We start from the raw sequence: 25,335 nt of genomic DNA on the forward strand, positions 1-25,335 counted from the left end.
ACTTTTATGATTACATGTATTTGTTAAATACTTTCTAGGTCCCTTACAGTTGTTACGTTTTATTCCTATACATATTATGATATATACTGAAAACCAGCTGAGACATTCAGCCACATGGACTGAACAACCACTGGATTGCTCAACTTCCCATTGGTATTGAAAGATCCTGGCAGAATGTAAAAGGACACAGAAGCCCTGAAATTGGCAAGATAGACGTCAGTGTTAGCAGAACTAGCTTCACTGATTTAGAAAAATAGAGGTGCACAATGCTCTGGCCACTCCTTGAACCTGTGTGTCTGCCAAAGTTCTGACCAGGTGTGTGCCCATTGCTGCACCTTCATTAGACTCTTTCCTTGTACCCCTCCCATACCCATTTCTTGAGAATAGACATTGTTTAGATCTGGAAATCCCCTAATCTCCCCCTTCTCCTTTCCCCCCTGAGGGCCTATAAAAACTGGGAACTCTTTCCCCTCGAGGACGACTCCTCTACCCCTGCGTGGGATATGAGTCGTCCCCAGAGCTCTGGCTTTCCCCGAATAAAGCCTCATGTGGTTTGCAACAAGCTCGGTCTGTCGTGAGTTCTTGGGTGTCCGCTATTGTCCTGAGGCCTGAGCGAGGGGCTCCTCTCGGAGTCTTTCAGTATAGAGTTATAGTTGCAAGAGTTGGCTATCAGCTTGGGAGCCATACTAATAAATCCACTTTCCACATACATAGAGAGACCCTAGAGCATTTTCCTAGTACACCTGTGTTTTGGGTTTTACTTTATTATTTTATTTTATTTTTTAGCACTTTCCTACTGAGGAATAGACAATAGAATAGTAGATTATAGAATAACAATAGAGCTCCAGCTGGAAAGTTTGTGCAATTTACCTGAACCCAGTAAGAAGCCACAATACAAAACGTTGGTTCTTAAAGTCACTCTTTAATTAGCAGTTAAACTGGGAACCCTTCCACTTGTGAGACAGATTTTTCACTCCACTGCAACTTTAGTAATATGCTTCATTCCACTAGCAATAAGAGGAAGCACCTTCTGAGGGCAGTGGACTCACAGGCAAGAATTTGAGTCCTGGCTCTTGAGAACAAGGTCACAGCCCACAAAGGGGAGGAGCACGCAGCCAATCAGAGGTGAGCTGGAGAGATGGGGCGGCAAAGGCTGGCGTGTAGGCTATCGGAAACCTGGGACAATTGCTACCAAAATACATCTCTCTGCTGATCTAGAATAGGTGTGCGTCTAGATTGGAAGCCTGTGCAATAAACCACTATTCCGAGTTGCGTTTGCACCCTCTCACCCTGAGAGTTGCTCCTGTCACTCAAGATTTACTGGCCAATCACGGCATCAAGGAGGATCTGTCAGTCATAAGAGGAGGGTAGTTTTTCCGGATGCATTTTGCTGGTTCCCCGGGAGATCTGCCAGTCAAAAGCGGAGGGTGGTTCTTCCGGAATGCATTTTCCTGTTTCCCTGTGGGACCTGCCTGTCATAAGAGGAGGGTGGTTCTTCCGGAACCCTTTTCTCTGGTTCCCTGTAATTAAGCAGGCTTAAGTGATTTCTCCTGTGTGCTGCTGGGTACTGTGAAGGAAACTCAGGCAAGTTCTGAAAGTGCGACATGATGAGGATATTGTCACTTCCCACAGAGGTGAGGAGCGGGATCGGGTGTGCTGGGTCCTACGGAAGGCTGGGTCGGAACCAGCAGCTACATGCAGGCACCTGTGAGTTGCCTCGTGGTTTTAGCCGCTTCTGGACCCAACGGTGGCACCTGCATAACTTCGCTATCTGGGCTGAATATTCACAAAACCTTTCGAGCAGGGTCCTGTGTATAGAAACACCCTTAGCAGGATGCCAAAGTCAGACAGGCTAAGTTTCTTTCGTGTATTCTACAAGTTCTTCTCTTGGCATTTAGCATTTTGGTTGTCATTCATTTCGAGTTAAATTTGTCTACGTTTAATATGTATCTCATGTGTTTGGTGAATTAAAGTACATTTTTTTCAATATTTCTCTGTGGGTTTTTTTTTTGAAATAACAAAAAAAGTGGACTAATTTTAGAACAGCTTCATCTTTTTTATAAAATTGTTTCTGAGACAAAGTATGTTGACACGTGGGTCCTAGTCTCTTTCTCTACCTTGCTAAACTTCGTAATTTATTAGTTAAATGGCTGTACCACAAGAGAGTTTTAAAATTGCTCATTTTAGTCATGTAATGTACTGCCCTTTGCAGTAGAAGGAGAAGTACTTGCATATGGAGCATGGCTTCTGTCTTCAGACCTCAACAGGAGGAACAGTTTACTGTGTACAGTTCAGGGCTAAACAGTGTAGACAATAGCTAGCTCCTACACTGTAGTTTAAGGGAATCATCTGCAGGGGTCATCATTATGAACAAGCTTCTGATGGTGTAATTTACAATTGCCAAGGTAAATTAAGTCATGCATGTGAATAAAAATAATCCAGATTGGTGGGTATACCACCTGGGGAGGTTATGTTGAACCAAACTTCATTGATCTAGATAAGGCCATTCAGAAATTTGAATCAAGGGGAATTGGCTTTATTTATGTGTATCAGGTTATAGACTTCAGCAGCTAAAATTGCATATAATGACGGGATCATACATTATCTTATTGATGCCATTTCCCTAAAAGGTAATAGCCTGCTATTGTTGAAAGACACTGTATCTATGCATACTTTTATTTTTTCTTAGATATTTTCTTCATTTACATTTCAAATGCTATCCCCAAAGCCCTCTATAGCCTCTCCCTGCCCTGCTCCTCAACCTACCCATTCCCTCCTCCTGGCCCTGACATTTCCCTGTACTTGGGCTTATGATCTTCACAAGACCAAGAGCCTCTCCTCCCATTGATGGTTGACTAGGCCATCCTCTGCTACATGTGCAACTAGAGACAAAGCTCTGGGGGTTACTGGTTAGTTCATTTTGTTGTTCCTCCTATAGAGTTTCAGACCCCTTTAGCTCTTTGGGTACTTTCTCTAGCTCCTTCATTAGGGGCCCCGTGTTCCATCCAATAGATGACTGTGAGCATCCACTTCTGTATTTGCCAGGCACTGTCGTAGCCTCGCAAGAAGAGCTATATCAGGGTCCTGTCAGCAAAATCTTTCTGGCATATGCAATAGTGTCTGGGTTTGGTGGTTGTATATGGAATAGATCCCTGAGTGGGGCAGTCTCTGGATGGTCATTCGTTCAGTCTGCTCCACACTTTGTCTCTATAACTCCGCACATGAGCATTTTGTTCCCCCTTCTAAGAAGGATCAAAGTATCCACCCTTTGGTCTTCCTTCTTCTTGAGTTTCATGTGTTTTGCAAATTATATGTTGGATATTCTGAGTTTATGGTCTATTATCCACTTATGACTGAGTGCATATCATTTGTGTTCTTTTGCGATTGGGTTTCTTCACTCAGGATGTTATCCTCCAGATCTTTCCATTTGTCTAAGAATTTCATAAATTCATTGTTTTTAATAGCTGAGTTGTACTCTATTGTGTAAATGTACCACATTTTCTGTATCCATTCCTCTGTTGAGGGACATCTGGGTTCTTTCCAGCTTCTGAATATTATAAATAAGGCTGCTATGAACATAGTGGATCATGTGTCCTTATTACATGTTGGAGCATCTCCTGGGTATATGCTCAGGAGTTGTATTGCTGGGTCCTCAGGTAGTACTATGCCCAATTTTCTGAGGAACTGCTAAACTGATTTCCAGAGTGGTTGTACAAGCTTGCAATCCCACCAACAATGGAGGAGTGTCCCTCTTTCTCCACATCCTTCCCAGCATCTGTTGTCTCCTGAATTTTTGATCTTAGCCATTCTGACTGCTGTGAGATAGAATCTCAGGGTTGTTTTGATTTGCATTTCCCTGATGATTAAGGATGTTGAACATTTTTTCCAGTCCTTCTTAGCCATTCAGTATTCCTTTGTTGAGAATTCTTTGTTTAGCTCTGTACTCCATTTTTTAATGGGGTTATTTGAATTTCTGGATTCAAGCTTCTTGCGCTCTTTGTATATATCGGATATTAGTCTCATATCAGATTTAGGATTGGTAAAAATCTTTTCCCAATTTGTTGATGGCCTTTTTGTCTTATTGACAGTATCTTTTCCCTTACAGAAGCTTTGCAGTTTTATGAGGTCCCATTTGTCAATTCTTGATCTTACAGCACAAGCCATTGATGATCCCTTCAGGAATCTTTCCCCTGTTCCCATATCTTGGAGGCTTTTCCCCACTTTCTCCTCTATAAATTTCAGTGTCTCTGGGTTTATGTGGAGGTCTTTGATCCAGTTAGACTTTCGCTTTCTACAAAGAGATAAGAATGGATCAATTTGCATTCTTCTACATGCTAACCACCAGTTGTGCCAGCACTATTTGTTGAAAATGCTGCCTTTTTTTCCACTGGATGGTTTTAGCTCCCTTGTCAAAGATCAAGTGACCATAGGTGTGTGGATTCATTTCTGGGTCTTCAGTTCTATTCCATTGATCTATCTGTCTGTCGCTATACCAATACCATGCAGTTTTTATCATAATTGCTCTGTAGTACAGCTTGAGGTCAGGCATGGTGATTCCACCAGAGGTTCTTTTATTGTTGAGAATAGTTCTTGCTATCCTAGGTTTTTTGTTATTCCAGATGAATTTGCAAATTGCCCTTTCTAACTCAGTGAAGAATTGAGTTGGGATTTTGATGGGGATTGCATTGAATCTGTAGATTGCTTTCAGCAAGATAGCTATTTTTACTATATTAATCCTGCTAATCCATGAGCATGGGAGATCTTTCCATCTTCTGAGATCTTCTTCAATTTCTTTCTTCAGAGACTTGAAGTTCTTGTCATATAGATCTTCCACTTCCTTAATTAGAGTCACACCAAGGTATTTTATATTATTTGTGACTATTGTGAAGGGTGTTGTTTCCCTAATTTCTTCCTCCGCCTGTTTATTCTTTGTGTAGAGAAAGGCCACTGATTTGTTTGAGTTAATTTTATATCCAGCTACTGCACTGAAGCTGTTTATCAGGTTTAGGAGTTCTCTGGTGGAATTTTTAGGGTCACTTATATATACTATCATATCTGCAAAAAGTGATATTTTGACTTCTTCCTTTAAAATTTGTATCCCCTTGATCTCCTTTTGTTGTCTAATTGCTCTGGCTAGGACTTCAGTACTATATTGAATAGGTAGGGAGAAAGTGGGCAGCCTTGTCTAGTCCCTGATTTTAGTGGGATTGCTTCAAGTTTTTCTCCATTTAGTTTGATGTTGGCTACTGGTCTACTGTATATTGCATTTATCATGTTTAGGTATAGGCCTTAAATTCCTGACTTTTCCATGACTTTTATCATGAAGGGGTGTTGGATTTTGTCAAATGCTTTCTCAGCATCTAAGGAGATGATTATGTGGTTTTTGTCTTTGAGTTTGTTTATATAGTAGATTACGTTGATGGATTTCTGTATATTAAACCATCTCTGTATACCTGGATGAAGCCTACTTGGCCATGATGGATGATCGTTTTGATGTGTTCTTGGATTCCGTTTGCAAGGATTTTATTGAGTAATTTTGCATCAATATTCATAAGGGAAATTGTTCTGAAGTTCTCTTTCTTTGTTGGATCTTTATGTGGTTTAGGTATCAGAATTGTGGCTTCATAGAATGAATTGGGTAGAGTACCTTCTGTTTCTATTTTGTGGAATGTTTTGAGGAAAGTTGGAATTAGGTCTTCTTTGAAGGTCTGATAGTACTCTGCACTAAACCCATCTGGTCCTGGGCTTTTTTAGGTTGGAAGACTATTAATGACAGCTTCTATTTTTTTAGGGGAAACGGGACTGTTAATCCCAGCACTTGGTAGGCAAAGGTAGGCGAATTTCTGAGTTCGAGGCCAGCCTGGTCTACAAAGTGAGTTCCAGGACACCCAGGGCTACACAGAGAAACCCTGTCTCGAAAAGCCAAAAAAAAAAAAAAAAAAATTGTTAATCTGATCCTGACTTAACTTTGGTACCTGGTATCTGTCTAGGAAGTTGTCCGTTTTGTCCTGGTTTTCCAGTATTGTTGCGTATAGTCTTTGATATACGGGTTTGTGTGTGTGTGTGTGTGTGTGTGTGTGTGTGTGTAGCCCTAGCTATCCTGGAACTCACTCTATAGACCAGGCTTGCCTCGAACTCAGAAATCCACCTGCCTCTGCCTACCAAGTGCTGGAATTAAAGACATGCGCCACCACTGCCCGGCCATAAAGATTTTTTTTTATTTGAATATTAATTCAAACATTAGGTTATCTTAAAGGGAAGCAAGAATATTTTTAGAATTCAATGAGCAGTTACCTCTGTAATTCCACTATTCCAACTATTGAAAAATAACACAAGAAAATGACATGAGTGAGTTTATATCGTGTGTGTGTGTGTGTGTGTGTGTGTGTGTGTGTAGTTTTCACTTTGAGGTGGGCAAAACTTCTGATTTCCTAAATTAAGTTAGGGCCTAGGAATGTGCTTGTCATGAACTCCTGCATGATGTTCATCTTGTACCCAAACAGAATGAGAACTGTATCTGTCAAAATAATGCTTCCCTTGTCTCCATTTTATGCTTTGTTTATTGTTGTTTCCCTTCTTCCATGAGTTTTCTCTTAGGAAATGTTGGACTCATTTAATTGGAACTAGATTCTTCTCTCATACAGTATAGCAAGGCCACTGTTTTCCTCCCTCCACTCCATTCACTTACCCTCACCCTCTTCTATCCTCCTCCTCCATAGATCCCCTCCCCTTCTTCTGTTCTCTCAAAACAAGATGGAAAAGCCATGATGAAAGCTCTCCTTTTGAGCCTGGACTTGGCAAGCAAATGGGAAGAAAAGAGGGTCAAGACCAAGCAAGAAGTGCAGAGATACACCTGCTCCCAGGGAGAGAAATTATTCAAATGCCCATGCTAATAGCCACGACATAGAGGAATAAGGCCTAGCTAACACACATGCCAGCCCCATTTTTGCCTAATAAGTCCACGTGAGGATTCCTACAAATCCAGACAGTGTAAGCCATGGGTTCCCTCTGATGTCCAGCTCTTCAAATATTGGCTAACCACTCAAAAAATTTGTCACAACCTTAGCTCAGATCATATTCAGGCTGGAGAGATTGCAGTTGGAGGGTTTTGTAGCTTTTATTATGTCCAGGATTTTCTTTTTGTGGCCCGGGGAGTACCCTCTCTCCATAGAGAGACTAGAACATAGGGGTGAAAGACCCAAGCCTTTACACACTTGATTTTCAGAGTGATTTGGCTGTGTCAAAGTTGTCTTCAAGAATGAGTCCCTGAGGTGAGTTTTCAGTGAGTAATTTTCCCCCTAAAGTCAGCATGAGATCGTTAGAGACCTCTTTGGCCAACACCTCAAGGAAATGCAAACCTTTCTTCACAGTGCTGGCTATAAAGATGGCCAGTTCAGAAACTCCTTTAGTCGGGGTCAATAGGATCGCCCTCATTGTTTCCTGAAGGTTTTCAGTACACTGGGTTCCTATACTAACCTGGAAATTCCCCCTAATTCCAGCTCTTTCTTCTTGCATCTCCTGCTTTCTTCCTACATTCCCATCTAAATGATCCCTCCCACTTCTTTTCACATTCACCCCAATCTAACCATGGAATCTGTTCTTTTTCCCCTTTCCAGAAAGGTGCATGCTTCCCTCTCTATCTCTCCTCTTCCTCTAACCTATCAGGGTCTGTAGAAGGTAGCAGCTGAGTGATAGTCCATGGTGTCAATGTACCTTTTTTTTTTTTCATCCATTCTTCAGCTGTGGGACATATAATCTTGTTTTTAGTATTTGGCTAGTACAAATAAATCTCCTATCAACAGAGTTGATCAAGTCTTCCTGTGGTATTGTAGATGGAGAAACTTTTACACCTATGCATGTCTTAGGTGTTTATTGCTGTGAAAAGACAAGATGACGAAGGCACCTCTTATAAGGACAACATTTAATTGAGGCTGGCTTACAGATTCAGAGATTCTTTCCATTATCGTCAAGGCAGGAGCAGCAACATCCTTCCAGGCGTGGGGCAGGCGGAGCTGAGAGTAGATTGGCTCCCAGGCAGCTAGCATATAGGTTTTAAAGTCCAAGCCCACAGTGGCACACCTGCTCCAACAAGGTCACAACTACTCCAACAATACCACACCTCCTAATAAGGCCACTATCTGAGTCAAGAATATCCAGACCACCATAATGCCAAAAGAGAGTGGTATATCTGGGTATTGGGGTAGATGGATTCCCCTTTTTCTGACAACCATGATATTGATTTACAGTGTCTGTTTTACTTTGCACTCTCACAACCTGTAGAGGTGTGGTCTCATTGATCTATATTCTCTTTAATAAGAACAGTCACTTCTGTTATTGATCTTAACTATTCTGACATTTTTAATGACATAAAAGGTTTCCTTTCCATTTCTATAATGTTGAATATTTGTTTCTAAGCCATTGAAGATACCTCTGTTTAGAAGTCTTTGTTTATATATGAACCCTGCTTTTTATCTGTTTTTGTTCGTTTTTATTTTGACTATCTAGATTCTCGAGTCAGTATATATTTTTGTATATTATGTCTCATATTTTTATATTATATAACACTATGAGATGTGGATATGGCAAAAATCTTTTCCCATTTTTTAGACTGTCTCTTGTCCCACTGACTGGATTTTTGCCTTCCAGAAACATCACAGTTGCATGATGTCCAATTTACTAATTACTGATCTTATTGCCTGAGCTATTCGTGTTCTTCCCATAAGAACAGTAATGTGTCTCCTGTGACAGTGCACTCAAGGCCATTGCCCGCTTTCTCTTCTATCAGGTCCTGTGTGTCTGGTTTTATTTTAAGTGTTTAATCCTCTTGGACATCTATTTTGTTCAGGGTAAAGAATATAGACTTGTTTGCATTCTTCTGCATGTAGTGCATGTTATCGTTTAACAAACACCACTTGTTGAAGGTGCTGTGGGGTTTTTGGTATGTTTTGTTTGTTTCTTTGTTTATTGTTGTTGGCTTTTTTTGTATGTTTTTTGATTCCTTAGCAATCACCAGGTGTGTGTATGTCATAGGAATTATATCTGTGTCTACATCTCTATTCCATTAATCAACTGTCTGTTTGTGTGCCAATATGTTGCACGTATTTTATTGTAATAGATGGCTTTGGCTCTCCTGGGTTTTTGTCCTAGGAGCTGGAAACTATCCTTTCAAGGTCTATTACTATCTACTTTTTTAATTTTGAAGGGGATTTTATGGAATTTGTAGATTACTTTTGGCAAGATGGCTATTAATCATACTAATCTATGAGCATGAGAGATTTCCTCATCTTCTTATATCTGCTTCAGTTTCTTCACATAATTGAACTTTTTTATTATTTTTTGGTTTTTCTGTTTGTTTGTGTGTTTGTTTGTTTGTTTGTTTTGCTCTAGACAGGGTTTATCTGTGCAGTCCTGGCTGTCCTGGAACTCACTCTGTAGACCAGGCTGGCCTCGATCTCAAAAATCCACCTGCCTCTGCCTCCCAAGCACTGGGATTAAAGGCGTGTGCCACCACTGCCCGGCATAGTTGAACTTTTTATCATGCATGTACTTCAATTTCAGTTTTAAAGTTACTGTAACCTTTTTACATTATTTGAAGCTGTTTTGTTTCTCTGATTTTGCTTTGAGTCTATTTGTCATTTCTATATGGGAGACATAGGAGAGGACTACTGATTTACTTACTTATTTATATATTTATTTGATTGTTTGTTTATTTATTAGTTAACCTTGTATCAAGCCATTTTCCTGAAAGTATTTATAACCTATATAAAGTTGGTATTGGAATTTTTAGGGTCACTAATGTATATTATCGTATGATGAATTCTAATTATGATATTTTGACTTCTTACTTTCCAAATTATTATTTCAGATTGTGGTTTTCTTCATTTATTTAAAGGTTTTGTGTTACCTGTTTAAGGGCTTCTACCTATTTCTCTATATTCTCCTGTATTTCTTTAGGGGAGATATTTATTTCCTCCTTAAGATCCTCTATCATTTCTGTGAGGTGGGATTTTAGATCATAATCTTGCTTTTCAAATGGATTACAATATCCAGCGTTTACTGTGTTGGGAGAATTGGGTTGTGATGTTGCCAAGTACCATTGGTTTCTGTAACTTATGTTCTTGTGTTTGCCTCACACCATCCTGTTATCTCTGTTGTTATGTGACGTTGTTGTCTCTGACTGGTGCTTGTCCCTCCTAAGAACCTGGTTATGTTGGGCCTCCTTGGATCACGATGTATCTCGGTGTGGGAGGGGGTCTGGAGCACCTGATCTGTGATCCTGGCTGTGGCAGACATCCTGGGAGTCAAGCTGACTCTGGGTCTAGGCGGAGCTAGTGTACTGGTGCAGTTCCAGGGCACTGTTTTAGACTAGAAGTGTGTATCTCTGGCAGGGTGGGAGTTTCTGTGTCTTCTGTATGTGGAAGACTCAGCTGTGAGTCTGGTAATGTCAGAACTTCTGGGAGTCATGCTGTGAGATGTGTGCATGGGAGGGAAGGGGGTGCTGGAGCACACAGTCTTATGTCACTGTTTCTAATGGGTGTTTTCTGTACTTATGAAAGTGATTGTGTGTATGTGTGTGTGTGTGTGTGTGTGTGTGTGTGTGTGTGAGTATGAGTGTGCACACAGGCATGCAAGTTCATGCCCTTTCAAGAATTCCACATATATAAAAGTAAAACATGAAAAGTAAAATTTCCAGAGCATTTGAGAATGCTCCCTGCTTTTACTGATGACCCAAATTGAATACCTAGCATTCAAATCCTTTGGCATCTGTCTTTAGAGTATGGTATCCAACTCTTTCTTCTGGCTTTCTGTGACTCTGAGATTTGGTAGCTACCTGTGGGGAAAAAAAACATCAAATAAAAGGTGGATTCCATGTAGGTGAAGCAAGTAATGGTTTTGGATAGCCCATAAGACCTAAATATTCCACACAGTTTATTACCAATATAAAGTCTTCAGACCAGCAGGTTAAGCCAACACCCAAGTATTTGGAGATCTCGGTGTACTCTTGAGGATCAAGAACACAGGGCATTTAAAGGCCTTGTCCTCACATCAGACTTAACAGCTTCTTGGAGATGACACATACAATTTTATAATAGCTAAGTAATTATGAAAACCTGACCGTAGAATGTTACAATTAATTTTGGTGTTTATGCATTGAATTTGCCATCAAGTGTATCAAATTTTAGTTAAATCTGAAATTACCTCAACAACTGGAGAAACCTTTGAATGGACCTGCCATTTCAAGGACTTATGAATTAGTCCATATGCTCTCATCAACATTCAATTGTGTGTAATGATATATAAAGGAAAGCTTTTATGTCTGGCTTTAAATGAAATGCAGAGTAAATCCTTTGTGTTTGGATGAGTGAAATGTTTTGGTGAAGCATTTGCTTAATCAGTAAGTTTGGTTTAATAAGTATAGGCTGAGAAATGGTTTTGAGACTGTTTGAACTTTGAGGAAATGTTGTCTGCATAGAAATACACACTTGGTGATAGGTGGAACTCGCACAGAATTTGTTTCTAAGACACTCGTGGGCAATCCTGAAGTTCTCACTTTTGGTTTTGCCTTGAGACTTGTGTGGCTTGTGTGTTCTCACAGACAGAAAGGGCAATAAAACTTTAGCAGTTTGAACTTTCCCAGCTCCAAGTAACCTTGTATAATATTTGAAAAAAAGGACTGAGTCAGCTAGCTGGGTGTCAGTGTTTCCAAGGAGGATGAACCTCTCTGCACCTTTGGCAAAATGAAGGCTTAGCAATTTGTTGAGCTCCCTTCTCCACTGCTGGCACCTAAAATCAACAATTGTGAATCAAGGCAGACCTATAGCTATGGAGCTAACATGATTTGGACAGTGATGCCAGTCATGTGGGCCACAATAGGCCTTTCATTTTTGTAGTTTATTTTCCCAATGTCTTAGGAACTTTTGTGATTTGCTTCTATATTACTTTATAGAATGGCATAAAAATATCATTCTTACTCACACAGACCCCTGTACACTTCATTGTCTGAAATTGTTTGTTTAAATCATCTTTCATTGCTTACAGTGTTCTCAATTGTGTTTTGAGGGTTACATATCCCTTGGAAAATACTGCACATATATATTGAAAAAATATTAGACCCTATAGTAAAAGATAAAAAAGTAAATCTACCTGTCTTCCCCCTAAAAAAACTGATCTACTCTTGTAAAATTTGTAAGTTTACCACCATTGTTATAGAGCAAGTGGGGAATTTATTATAAGTTCACCTCAAAATTTATGTTATTTGAACTAGTGGGTTTTTTTTTTTCAATTCAAGTAGTAAATCAACATTTGTTCTAGTGTGAGATGTGAGTGCTCTGTGCACCTTCAGTACACTGACTTATTTGTGGAAACATCAAGATCTATTCTATGATATAAGATAGTGTCTTAGTCAGGGTTTCTACTCCTGTACAAACATCATGACCAAGAAGCAGTTGGTCAGGAAAGGGTTTATTCAGCTTACATTTTCACATTGCTGTTCATCATTAAAAGAAGTCAGGACTGGAACTCAAGCAGGGCAGGAAGCAGGAGCTGATGCAGAGGCCATAGAGGGATGTTCTTTACTGTCTTGCTTCCCCTGGCTTGCTCAGCCTGCTCTCTTATACAACTAAGACTACCAGCCTAGAGATGGCACCACCCACAAGGGGACCTCCCCACTTGATCACTAATTGAGAAAATGCCTTACAGCTGGATCTCGTGGAGGCATTTCCCCAACTGAAGCTCTTTTCTCTGTGATAACTCCAGCCTGTGTCAAGTTGACACAAAACTAGCCAGTACAGATAGGAAATAATATTATTGAAATAATGATTGAAAATTCATTTTATTAGAACTAAATATACATTAAATCAATATTCTACATCATTATATTAGCTATGATACAGTGACTAGAGTATGTGATGCAGTCATTGAGAATAATAGTGTACAAACAATTTCAGTTTGCATTCTAGCTGAAATTAATTCCTAGAGAAAGCAACTAATTTCTCTCAATTACATTGGATCTGAGAGAGAATTAACATTAAAATGGTTACATAGAAACAGGTTGATGTAGTTTAATGTAATCATTCATCTTGCATTCATATATAGATATTTTGTTTTATATCATTAAGAACAGTTAACTTTTATTCATTACCACAACTTGAATTTCCTATATCACTAACCACATTAAATTCTCATTTACATGTATAAAACATATTGCAAGATAGGCAAAAAACTCACTTTCCATGTTGCCTAGTGTGAGCCTTTGACAATTCTTAAGATTCTCTTAAGCTATTAACCTGTGTGGTATATATGTTATAATTCAGTGTTCTACGTTTCTAAATATAGGACAAATCTTGCTGGTGGGTTTTCATGATTATTTCTCTCTGGAAAAATTATATTGTGGAAATGTACTGTGAAACTCAATACTCAACATGTTGGCAGTTTCTGCTTTTGATGAGATCACAGGAACATAATTTAATTGAAATATACAAAGTATGTTTTTCTGGTTTGAGTTATATTGACCTTCTGATAGCATCCATAGGACTATTCTAAAATACTCCTGTTAGTAATTTCATTATGTATTTTATTAGCACTGTCATTCGTGGACTATATAAACTTCATCATGCCATCCTCACATCCAGAGCTTCACCATCAGAAGGCTGAAAGAAATGAAAAAAAAGGCATTGAAATACTTTTACAATGAATTAAGACAAAGAATGAATAAACTTGAAAGAGAGTGGAGAGGCCCATTGGTCTTGCAAACTTTATATGCCTAAGTACAGGGAAACGCCAGGGCCAAGAAGTGGGGTGGGGGGGAGTAAGGGGGAGGGCATGGGAGACTTTTGGGATAGCATTGGAAATATAAATGAAGAAAATACCTAATTAAAAAAAGGGGGAGGAGAAAACAATCTTTAGTATCGTCTCAAGAAGATAACATAACGTCAATACTATAGTAGCTACAAAATGTTTGATCATTTCACACAGAAGAGAATATCTTGTTCGTCAAAAAATACTATCAATGATTCTGTCTTGTAAAATGAGAGATGGTAGTGAAGACTGTCCCACATTCTTTACATGCTTAAGGTTTCTCTCCAAAATGGATTTCGAGGTGAATTTGAAGATGTAAGGTATTGGTAAAATACTTTCTACATTCTTTACATTTGTAATTTTTTTCCTATATGGATTCCAGGATATACTGAAGGCCAACTGAGTAATTCAGGCAAAAGTACTGAAGCACTACTGGATTCCTCAAAAAGCCATGGATTTACAGCTCTGTTTGGACTAATTGGCCCACAGCATGAAACAAACCCACTCTAATAAATCTACTTTCTTTTTTTTTTTTAAAGAAACATCTACTTGATGTCTATGAAATTAACTTTTTAAAAAAGATTTATTTATTATTATATGTAAGTACACAGTAGCTATCTTCAGACACACCAGAAGAAGGCATCAGATCTCATTCAGATGGTTGTGAACCACCATGTGGTTGCTGGGATTTGAACTTAGGACCTTCGGAAATACAGTCGGAACTCTTAACCGCTGAGCCATCTCTCCAGCTCCATAAATCTACTTTCAATACTTATAAAGCGAATGAGTAAAATGAATAAATAAATAAATAAATAAATAAATAAATAAATGATAAATAAATAGTTAATAAAAGAAGAGAAATGTAAGACTTAAGATGTAAGTATTAATTAAGATGAACAGAAAGGAACATACACACAAACAAAAAATAAAAATTAACAGGTTGATCAGAAGAGTTGAAGAAGACTATGAATATTTGGACTGGATATCCTGCTGCCATCACTCAGCAGGAATGTGATGACTTCTGTAATAGCTTCAGCAATAACTGGAAGTCCAATCAGCAGTCAAGATACATATTGAGTAAACGAGGGGTATGCAATGCATGAGTTGTGGTAGGAGTATCCACATTTAGAGTAGCATGTCATGAACGTAAAGCTTCCATTATGAAGAATTTAAACTTTTATTTGCGTAACTAGTAAAAACTATAAATATGTAGTCGTATCATTCCTGCAATTTTGTGACAAATATAGTCTACATTGATAGAGATTTTCAGTCTTCCAGGAATACAAATTAATCCTCAAACTCCATATCTCCAGTTCAATAGTATAGAAACATTAGTAATACTAACATTGATATATATGTATAAAATGAATAAATTTGGAATTATGTATCATGAGTATAAGCAAGAATACTGCAAAACCAGTGATCTAGACTGCTCTGGGTTCGGAAAAATATATGTATATTCATATTTCTCAGGCTGTCTCTCTTAGATACAAATATGGCAAAACTTGATGAAAGCCTTGGAAGATTTAAAGGGGTAAATTTACAGTGGGAGTGAGTATAGAAGTGGGAATAGTGTGGGAGATAGGGTGATATTCCTGTGGCTCAGAAAGCCTGGGGTATAATGTAGATTATATGGGATATGTTACAGGTATGTGTTCATATGTGGCAAAAGACTAGGCTCGGCTTACAGAGATGGTTTGAGAGAAGGGGTGTCTAGGAGTGGTGAAAAGAAAAAGCATGGATCCAAAGTGGATGACATTTGTTCTGCTGGATACGGATTTTCCTTCTGCTAATGTTTCTGTGCTGCTCTGTCTCTCTCTGGAGATTTCCTTGTCTATATTCTTCTTGCTTGCCATTCTGAGAGACCTCTATGTCCATGTCCTGCTTTCTTACTTCTCTCTCTCTCTCTCTCTCTCTCTCTCTCTCTCTCTCTCTCTCTCTGTGTGTGTGTGTGTGTGTGTGTGTGTGTGCTCATTCTCTTAGCAGTTTTCTTTTTGCTTTAAACATTTCTCTAGTCAGGTTATCTCTAGCAGAATACAGGTACAGTTTTTTATTTTACCTATCAATTTAGTCATTTACTCCAGGTTTTAGTTTTGTTTATCTTATGAATCAGCATTCCATGACTCGAAGCCTTTGATTTTTAGGAGACTAAGGTGTACATTTTTTCTTAGCATTGCAGAATAACTCAAAGCTCTGTCTGCCTTTGTTAAGCACAGATGATAGGCTAGTTGGGTGTGACCCTGCCCTGAACTTATCATTTCCAGCCAGAGGGTAACCTTGCTCTATCGTAGGTTGATCCTGAACTAAGGAACCTGTCTACCTTCCTAAGCAAACAAAGAAACAAACAAATAGCTATCTGGGGAAACTTTCTAACAAGTTGGCTCACTGTGCACTGCTTTTGTTCCTTCAGATTCGTAAAGACCCTCACATGATTCATATTGAATCATTACTTTTGCATAGTTGAGAAAATATATATTCAAACTCATGTATTGAGGGTTCTTTCCCTTAAATGCTGTCCTGGAGGTCCCAATGCTTACCATTTGGAAAGACACAGCAACACCCTTACTCCTGGACTCCAGCTGTTTCCAATTATCATGGAGTCCTTAATATTTTTTGCAGGAATGTGAAATGTATACCTTATTATTGCCCACAGCAGCCCTCAACACTCTAGGAAGCTCACACCAGGGGCTTGTGCCAGGTGTAGAAAGTATGTCACTCAGTCCCAGTCTGGCTGAACCAGGCTTGATCTTCCATTGCAGAAGTTAATTTCAGATATTTGCCACCTCCCAACCTCCTACAGTTGCAGATTTCCATATATTCTCATGACTATCTGGCTATCTGTCCTCTCCCTCCCCAAACCTGATCCTGAACCCTCCCAATTTCCTCCTGTTGTCTCCTTTCATCCATATGACAATCAACTACTTTATTCTGCATTCTAAGTGAGATCTAAGTGTCCTCACTAGTGCATTATGTCTTCTCTACCTCTTTTGTGCCTGTGGAGTATAACCTGTGTATCCTGCATTTTATGGCTAATATCCACTTATGAGTACATACCATGCATGTCCTTTTGTGATTGGCTTACCACACTCAGGATAATAATTTCAAGATCCATCCACTTGCCTGTAAAATTATTGATGTCTTTGGTTTTTAATAGCTGATTGGTATTCCGTTGCTTAGGTGTACAACATTTACTGCATCCACACTTGATTTGAAGTACATCTAGGTTGTTACAGTTTCTGGCTACTACAAATAAAGCTGTTATGAACATAGTTCAGAAAATGTCTTTGTGGAATGTTGGAGCTCCTTTTGGGTGTATGATTAAGGGTTGGGCATATAGCTGGCTCCTGAGGTAGAAGTATTCCCAGTTTTATAAACAGCTACCCAGTGGAGTTCCAAATTGCTTGTACAAGTTTGCACTCCCACCAACAATGGAGGACTGTTCCCCTTCCTCCACATCCTGACAGCTTGTGGTATACATTGAGTTTTTGATCTTGGTCATTGTGATGGGTGTAAAAGTGTTTTGATTTGCATTTTCCTGATATCTAAGGACTTTGAACAGTTTTTTAGTTTCATCTCAGCCATTCAAGATTCCTCTGTTGTTTCTTATCTGTTTAGCTCTGTACTCCATTTTTTAATCAGGTTTGTTGCATTGTTGGTGTCTAACTTCTTGTGATTTTTATGAATTTTGTATAGTAACCCTCTGTAGGATGTAGGGTTGGTAAGTATCTTTCCCAGTCTGTTGGCTGCCTTTTTGTGTTATTGACAGTGTAATCGCCTTTCAGACACTTTGCAATTTCATGAGGTTCCATTTATTAATTGTTGATATTAGAGCATAAGCCATTGATGTTATGCTCAGGATATTGTCTCCTGTTCAAATAGTTCAAGTCTTTTTCCTGTAAGACTCTGGGGAGCCTTAGCTTACCAGGAACCCTCTGAGTGAACCATATGGAGCTGGGATTGATGCAAAAAGCAAGAGGAATTTATTGTTCCAGTGTACTGGGGTCATCCCAGACCTGAAGACAAGATGGCAACCCCTAGCACCCATTCAGCAAGTTTTTATATGGTTTCCAGAGGCAGAATATCAGCAAGTAGGCACAATATGATTGGTGGAACAGTGCACCCTTAACCTGATTGGTCTTTTGGGAATGAGGTGACAAGGACTTCCCTTGTCTGAAAGTGGGCAACGGTCCATCCTGTGGAATGTGTCCCCATCCACAGGTTGGTTCCTGTCCTGTGGTCTGAGAAATGGTAACTAGCCTCTCCCTTCCTGAGGCGCATGTGTTTCATGACCTTCACAAAGTTCCTGAGCTGACCTTTCATTCCCACTTTTTATTCTATGAGATTCATTGTATCCAGTTTTATGTTGAGGTCCTTGATCCACTCATACTTTAATTCTGTGCAGGGTGGTAAATAGGAATCTATTTTCATTTTTCTACATGCAGATATCCAGTTAGACCAGTACCATTTCTTGAAGATGTTCTCTTTTTTTCCATTATTTGCTTTTCTTTCTTTATCAAAAAATCAAATGAGTTTATTTGTGGGTCTTTGGGTCGATTCCATTGGTCCACATAACTGTTTTTGTACCAATATCATGCAGTTTTCATCACTATTGCTTGAGCAATAGTGCAGCTTAAGTTGAGAGATGGTGATTCCTATTAAGTTCTTTAGTTGTTTAGGATTGCTTTGACTTTCTTTGTTTTTTTTCCCCCCTATGAAATTGAAATTTCGCTTTCAAGATTTATAAAAAATTGTGTTAGAATGTTAATGGGGTTACACAGAACATGTAGATTGCTTTTGGCAACTTGGATATATTCACTATATTAATCCTATCTATCCAATGTTTGGCTATGAATATCTGCATTTGTCTCATTCAGCTACTGGTAGAGCTGTCTGCAGGAATAGCATAACATCAGTAATAATGTTAGGGTTTGCTGACCACCCAGGAGATGGATCCCAAGTTGGGCCAAAAAATATTCAGCCATTTGTTCATGCTCTGCTCCATTTTTGTCCTCCCATTTTTTTTTAGAAAGGAACAATTTTGAGTGGAAATTTTTGAATGTGAGGGTCTCCACTGGGGTGGAGGAGGTCTCTTCAGGTTCCTTATTCCCTCTGTTGCACATTTTGACATTTTACCCTATTATGTCCCCAGAGCCTCCCCTTAGAGTTTCTACTCTAAGGGGATTCTTGTCAGTCATTGGTATGCCAAATGTCAGTGCCCTTGTAGTAAGGAAGCTACCTCCTAAAGAATTGAAACTGGACTATTATATTTATTTATAAAGCTTTAAGGGAACAATAAGCGAGCAGTTTTATTCTATTTTCATTCTCTGAGTTAATCTGACCAATTCCCAGTAAAAAAAAATCCAGTGATACTGCATTTTTGCACTGGTCTGTGTTTCTAGGCTAGGGGTGTTTTCTCCTGATGACTCCTGGACGATCTCCAGACTGAATCCCCACTCCCATTATCCTTTTCCATGTTATGGTTGGAGGAGGCCCTGCATTATTTGATCACCTGCTTAGTCATGTACTTACTAGGTTTTATTCAAAAATTTCAGAGAATTAATGTGTAGCAATGCTTATATAATATTGAGACAGGAAATACAAGAAATAATGAGTGCAATCAGTTATGGTGGCTATCTGTGTGTGAATAATACAATGATAAGTTTTTGCACAGTGTACAATAACATGACAAAAATTGCTAGCTTACAATTTTTGTATTTTTTTAGTGTTCTTGATTTTGTCTTTATTTTAGAAAGCAATACATGTCTGTGTAGCATTGGCTGTCCTCAGAGTAGGGGCGCAAACAAGGTAGGCCTCAGACTTAGAGATCAACCTGAGTCTGGCCCATGGATACGTGTATTAAATGCGGAACAACATGCCTGTCATTGTTGCTTGTTCCACATTTGTACTTACACTGTTGGCTGATGGACCTGGAACGTAGGTTTTTGTACCTGTCAAACGTGCTAATAGGCTGAGCTTCACCCACATCTTGATTTGTTAAATTTGGTGGAGAGTATTGTTCTGTTTTCCAGTTTGGCATGTATTGATGACATTAGGACTTCCTAAACTTCAATTGTCATTGAACTGTAGGTACGTGACATTCTTCCTGCCTGTAGTGTTGGGTTTGAATTGAAGTTGAAAAAAATGTGAGTATTTTGGCTGTATGCATACATATGCATCTCATGTGTGTGTGGTTTTCTTCACAAGCCAGATGATGGCCTCAGGACTCATGAAATTATAGTACAGGTTACTTATGATCTCTTATGTAAGTACTGCCTATGGGCACACTTCTTTGCAGGAACAGCAACTGTTCTTCACTAATGAGCCCGCTTTCCATCTCTATGTCATTTATTTATCATAAAAATTTACATTGCTGATATTTTCACCTGTGCATGTAAACATGTTTTAATAAGATATTACTTAATGTTACAATTAAAACTAGGTCACCTCAAGTTCTGGAAGATGAATATACAACTGGGGTGAATATATAATTCATTTTAAGAACTTCAGTAAAATTCTAATTTGTTTCTTTCTTGTGGTTTGATTCTTTGATTTTTTTTGCAAGGGATACTGGGTCATAGTGTACAACTGTGACTGTCCTAGAAATCATTGTCTAGACCAAGCTGGTATCAAAAAAAAAAAAAAAATGAAATATTTGTGCCTCTGTATCCTCAGTGCTGTAATTAAATGCATTCATGAATCTAAGCATCTTGTTCATTACTTTTGTAATGAGAATATTTCATACAATATCTCTGTGTGCTTACTACTATTGATCTTTTTGCCTGTCTCTTTATGTGTATTCATTGGCTTTTGTCTTCCAAGACTTTCTCCAACTCAAAGGGTGAAGGAATGACACATGAGAACCTCATTATTCAGTTTCCCTAAAAAATGATCATGATTACATTATAATTTTTGTGTCGGGAAACAAGTGGGAGAACTACCAACATTATTTGAAAATATTGTCAATGAAATGTACATGTCTAATATTTCATTCTCATGCTACTTTTGTATGTATACATGGGATGTTTTAGAACACAGTGACATACAATGATGTACTGGTGAGCTTTACTCGGGAAGAATGGGCTTTGCTGGATCCTTCCCAGAAGAGTCTCTACAAAGATGTGATGCTCGAAACCTATAGGAACCTCACTGCCATAGGTAAGATGGTGAATGTTTCATTTGAGAAGGAGGAAGAATGATGTGGATAAATTAGGCCTATTTGTAAGGATCACTGAAGATAGTTTCTTAAATTATGCCTAAATTCCAGTAATATATCATGTATTTTCTGGTACTATCTTCTAGGCTATAACTGGGAAGATCACAATATTGAGAAAGATTGTGAAAATTCTGGAAGTCACAGAAGGTAATGTGCACACTGATCTGTATATGCCTTTGAAGAAATCTTTATTTGTTCTTGAAGTTTTAGTTAAAATCAAGAGTGTAACTCAGTGTCAGGTGTCCGATTTGTGTTTGCAAGACTTTCTTTAAGACAAAAAACATGGAAACAATGCCTTAACAGATAGTACCATTTCAAGCACAGGACCATTTAATATACACTGTAGAACTGCCAGTCTATTTAGTCTCATACCACTCAGATAGTGCAAAAAGTCTACACATTGAATATGTAATCAGTTTATATCCAAAACTATCTGATATGCAAACAGTTCATAGTATACTGACATTACTCATATACTTGTGGCAAGGTTGCTAAGATTATTGAGAGTGCAAGTTCATGGAAGTTAAAAAGGTTGTTGTAGCAAAACCTTAATCCAATTTCCACATGTTTATAAGGAAAAAAAGTAAAACTGAGAGAATAAAAGCTGTATATATTTTGTTATTCTTCCTTCCATAGGTGTATTATATGGGACAGATACATCTTTTTCTGTCTGTCTGTCATTGAACATAAATGATAAAGTACTCTGCCTAAGTCATATTAACATAAAACCTATATTTCTCTCAGAGGACACTTAGAAGATTTGTAGTTTTCCCCACTTAGAATAAATTTGTTGAAAATTGTGAAGGCTTACAATTAATTGATTTCACAACTTCATTGTGAATACATCAAAAACCTCAGACTGCAGAAAATCCCTATGAATATTAGTAATGTAGAAATTTTCTGTTTATCCTTTTTAACATGACAAATGTTGTATGGCTCAAATTATAGAAAAATACATTAATGCAATCACTGTGGTAAAGCTGTCAATGTTTGCACATTTTGTCAAATGTGAAAAACCTCATATTGGAAGAGATATTATAATTTTGAGCCATGCAATAGATGCTCTTACCATCACAGGTAATATTAAAGATGTAAATAATAGCCATAATGAGTCAAACCACCATGGATATAAACAAAGTCATAGAACCTTATTATATCTGATTCCTCTTTACAATTAGAAAAGATTGTTAACCTAATCCATACACATAAATGATTCATTAGTATAATAAATGGGGTAAACCTTATATATGTACCAATTACATAAACAGGCTTGAATGGAGTTATACTATAGAGAAACTCTCTGAATATATCCAATGTGTTAAAGACTATTTATCTCACAGGCATCTTCAAAGAGATGAACCAATTAATATTGGAGAGAAACCCTATGAATGTGTTCAATATGATGGAGCTTTTGTAAGAAATAAACACCATCAGATACATAAAAGCACGCATACTGGATCCTTTATGTCTTATGCTGATCTTCGAATACATAGAAGAACACACACTGGAGAAAAAGTCTATGATGATAACCAATGTGGGAAAGCCTTTGCAGGTCACAGCCATCTTCAGATCCATAAAGGAACATATACTGGAGAGAAACCCTATGAATGTAACCAATGTGGCAAAGCCTTTGCATGTCACAGATATCTTCAAACACATAAAAGAACACATACTGGAGAGAAACCCTATGAATGTAACCAATGTGGCAAAGCCTTTGTGTGTCACACCTATCTTCAAATACATAAAAGAATACATACTGGAGAGAAACCCTATGAATGTAATGAATGTGGCAAAGCCTTTGCACAATGTATTCACCTTCAAAGACATAAAAGAACACATACTGGAGAGAAACCCTATGACTGTGACCAATGTGGCAAAGCCTTTGCACATCGTAAACATCTTCAAATGCATAAGGGAACAACACATAATGGAGAGAAACCCTATGCATGTAATCAATGTGGTAAGGCCTTTACATGTCCCAGCTATCTTCAAATCCATAAAAGAAACCATACTGGAGAGAAACCCTATGAATGTGACCAATGTGGCAAAGCCTATGCACGACACAGTTACCTTCAAACACATAAAAGAACACATACTGGAGAGAAACCCTATGAATGTAACCAATGTGGCAAAGCCTATGCACGACACAGTGGCCTTCAAACTCATAAAAGAACACATACTGGAGAGAAACCCTATGAATGTGACCAATGTGGCAAAGCCTTTGCATGTCACGGCTATCTTCAAGAACATAAAAGAACACACACTGGAGAGAAACCCTATGAATGTAGCCAATGTGGCAAAGCCTTTGCATGTCACAGTACTCTTCGAAAGCATAAAAGATCACATACTGGAGAGAAACCTTATGAATGTCACCAATGTGGCAAAGCCTATGCACAACACAGTTACCTTCAAGCACATAAAAGAACACATACTGGAGAGAAACTCTATGAATGTCACCAATGTGGCAAAGCCTTTGCACATCGCAACCATCTTCAAATACATAAAAAAACACATACTGGAGAGAAACTCTATGTATGTAATCAATGTGGCAAGGCCTTTGCTTGTCACAGCTATCTTCAAAAACATACAAGAAGACATACTGGAGAGAAACCCCTATGAATGTACCCAATGCGGCAAAGCCTTTGCACAGTTTGGACGTCTTCAAAGTCATAAAAAAAAGACATACTGGAGAGAAACCCTATGAGTGTAACCAATGTGGGTCAAGCCTTTGCAAAATATTGTCATCTTCAAAATCATAAAAGTTCACATACTGAAGAGACACCCTGATGATGCAGCAGATGTGGTTAATGGCTTTGCATGTTATGGTGGTCTTAAAAAGTATTTTAAAAACACATTCTTGAGAGAATCCTATAAATGTAATCAATGTAATATAGCCATTTGTTAACATTGACCTTCTAAGGCATGAAACATAGTTGTGAGATTTTAGTGGGTGGGTGTGTCTGATTCCTTTGCCTGCTTGAGATGCTTTTTCTTCTATTTAATTGCTTTGCTAACTTTGATATGAGAGTTTGTACCTATTTTTATTAAAATATGATATTCCTTGTTCATTTAATATTCCCAAGTGGCCTACTCGTTTTTTAAGGGAAATAGTAGAATGTCTCGGTGTGGTATTAGGTTGGGAGGGAAGTAGAGAAGTGGAAGGAGGTGGTACTGTGGTCCAGATATACAGTGTAAGTTGAGAATAAAGAAAAAAAAACTTTTAAAAAGTAAGTGCACATATTTACACACACACATACTAAACAAGATGTGAATCAAATATATATGAAGTTGTAACAAATTAAGGTAACGTATGTATAGAATTTTCATTGTATGTCTCCCTGCCCTCAAGTATCATCAGCTAATATTGGTCTATGCAAGCAATGGGAGCAGGACAGCAACCTTGGGGTTCCTCAGCCCTATGCGTGTGGACAATGAATGAGTCATCCAATACTAGTTGCTGGGAGTCAGATCAACTTTCTGACTGATGATTCTTTCTGGTGATTCAAGGCTTATATCTTGCGCGCGCTCGACTGGCCAGGAAGAATGACGCTGCAACAGGATCCTTCTGCACACGTTTATTGGGAGAGCTTGATTGTAGAGGCGAAAAGACCCCGAGCCCAGAACTGGTACTGCTTATATAGGCCTAGGAGAGGCATGTCTCACACCCAGATTGGTTATGCACTAAGCTTCATTTGCATGTTCCTTATCTGATTGGCTACTCTCTCTCTCTGTACCTCACAGAGCCTCATTATCATACCTCATTTGCATGTCTCACATCTGATTGGTTATATTCCCAAAGCCTCATTATCATGCCCAGGCCAGGCAGTGTCTTTGCAAAAAACTTTACTGCATATGTACACATTAGTTGTTTGTCCAAACTTATGCGTGGTGGCCAGCAGTAGTCAGTGCCACTCTGCAACGGCACATGTGGCCTCCCACAATTTGGAGGACTGGGGATAGTCACTTTGACATATCTAACGTAGAGACCTGTGTGGGACCTGTAAATTGCCTAGACAAGGTCAGAAAAAGAGAAGTCCCACAATAGAAGACCATGTTCCATTGTTTGCTATGCCTCAAAAAGCAATTTAGTCATTGGTGGACTGTGACATTAATAAGCAGAGCTTTCCACATTTAAGTATAAATACTGTTTTAGGTATAAAAGTATAAAAATAAGTTTTAGGCTAATTTTGTTCTACGTATTTTCAACATATGTAATAAACTTACAAATGTGGACATAGTCTGAGGAGACATTTTTTTTTGGAGATTACAGGCATTTCAGAGGTAATTTTAAAACTGCTATATAGCAATATCTTAGACAAAAGTAC

At 38.5% G+C, this 25,335-nt stretch overlaps 1 long non-coding RNA gene across 2 annotated transcripts; it reads left to right on the forward strand.

Annotated features, from left to right (window-relative positions):
- Positions 1 to 1,461: 1,461 nt before the first annotated feature.
- On the forward strand, positions 1,462 to 24,083 carry BC002059 (cDNA sequence BC002059). 2 transcript variants are annotated; one of them, NR_166920.2, is made up of 4 exons: positions 1,462 to 1,634; positions 20,826 to 20,952; positions 21,097 to 21,157; positions 22,351 to 24,083. It is a non-coding gene; the product is annotated as a cDNA sequence BC002059 (long non-coding RNA). The 2 variants fall into 2 exon arrangements; NR_166921.2 differs by lacking the exon at positions 20,826 to 20,952.
- The last annotated feature ends 1,252 nt before the right edge of the window (positions 24,084 to 25,335 follow it).

This window comes from Mus musculus, chromosome 17 (assembly GCF_000001635.26).
Source record: "Mus musculus strain C57BL/6J chromosome 17, GRCm38.p6 C57BL/6J".
NCBI lineage: Eukaryota > Metazoa > Chordata > Mammalia > Rodentia > Muridae > Mus > Mus musculus.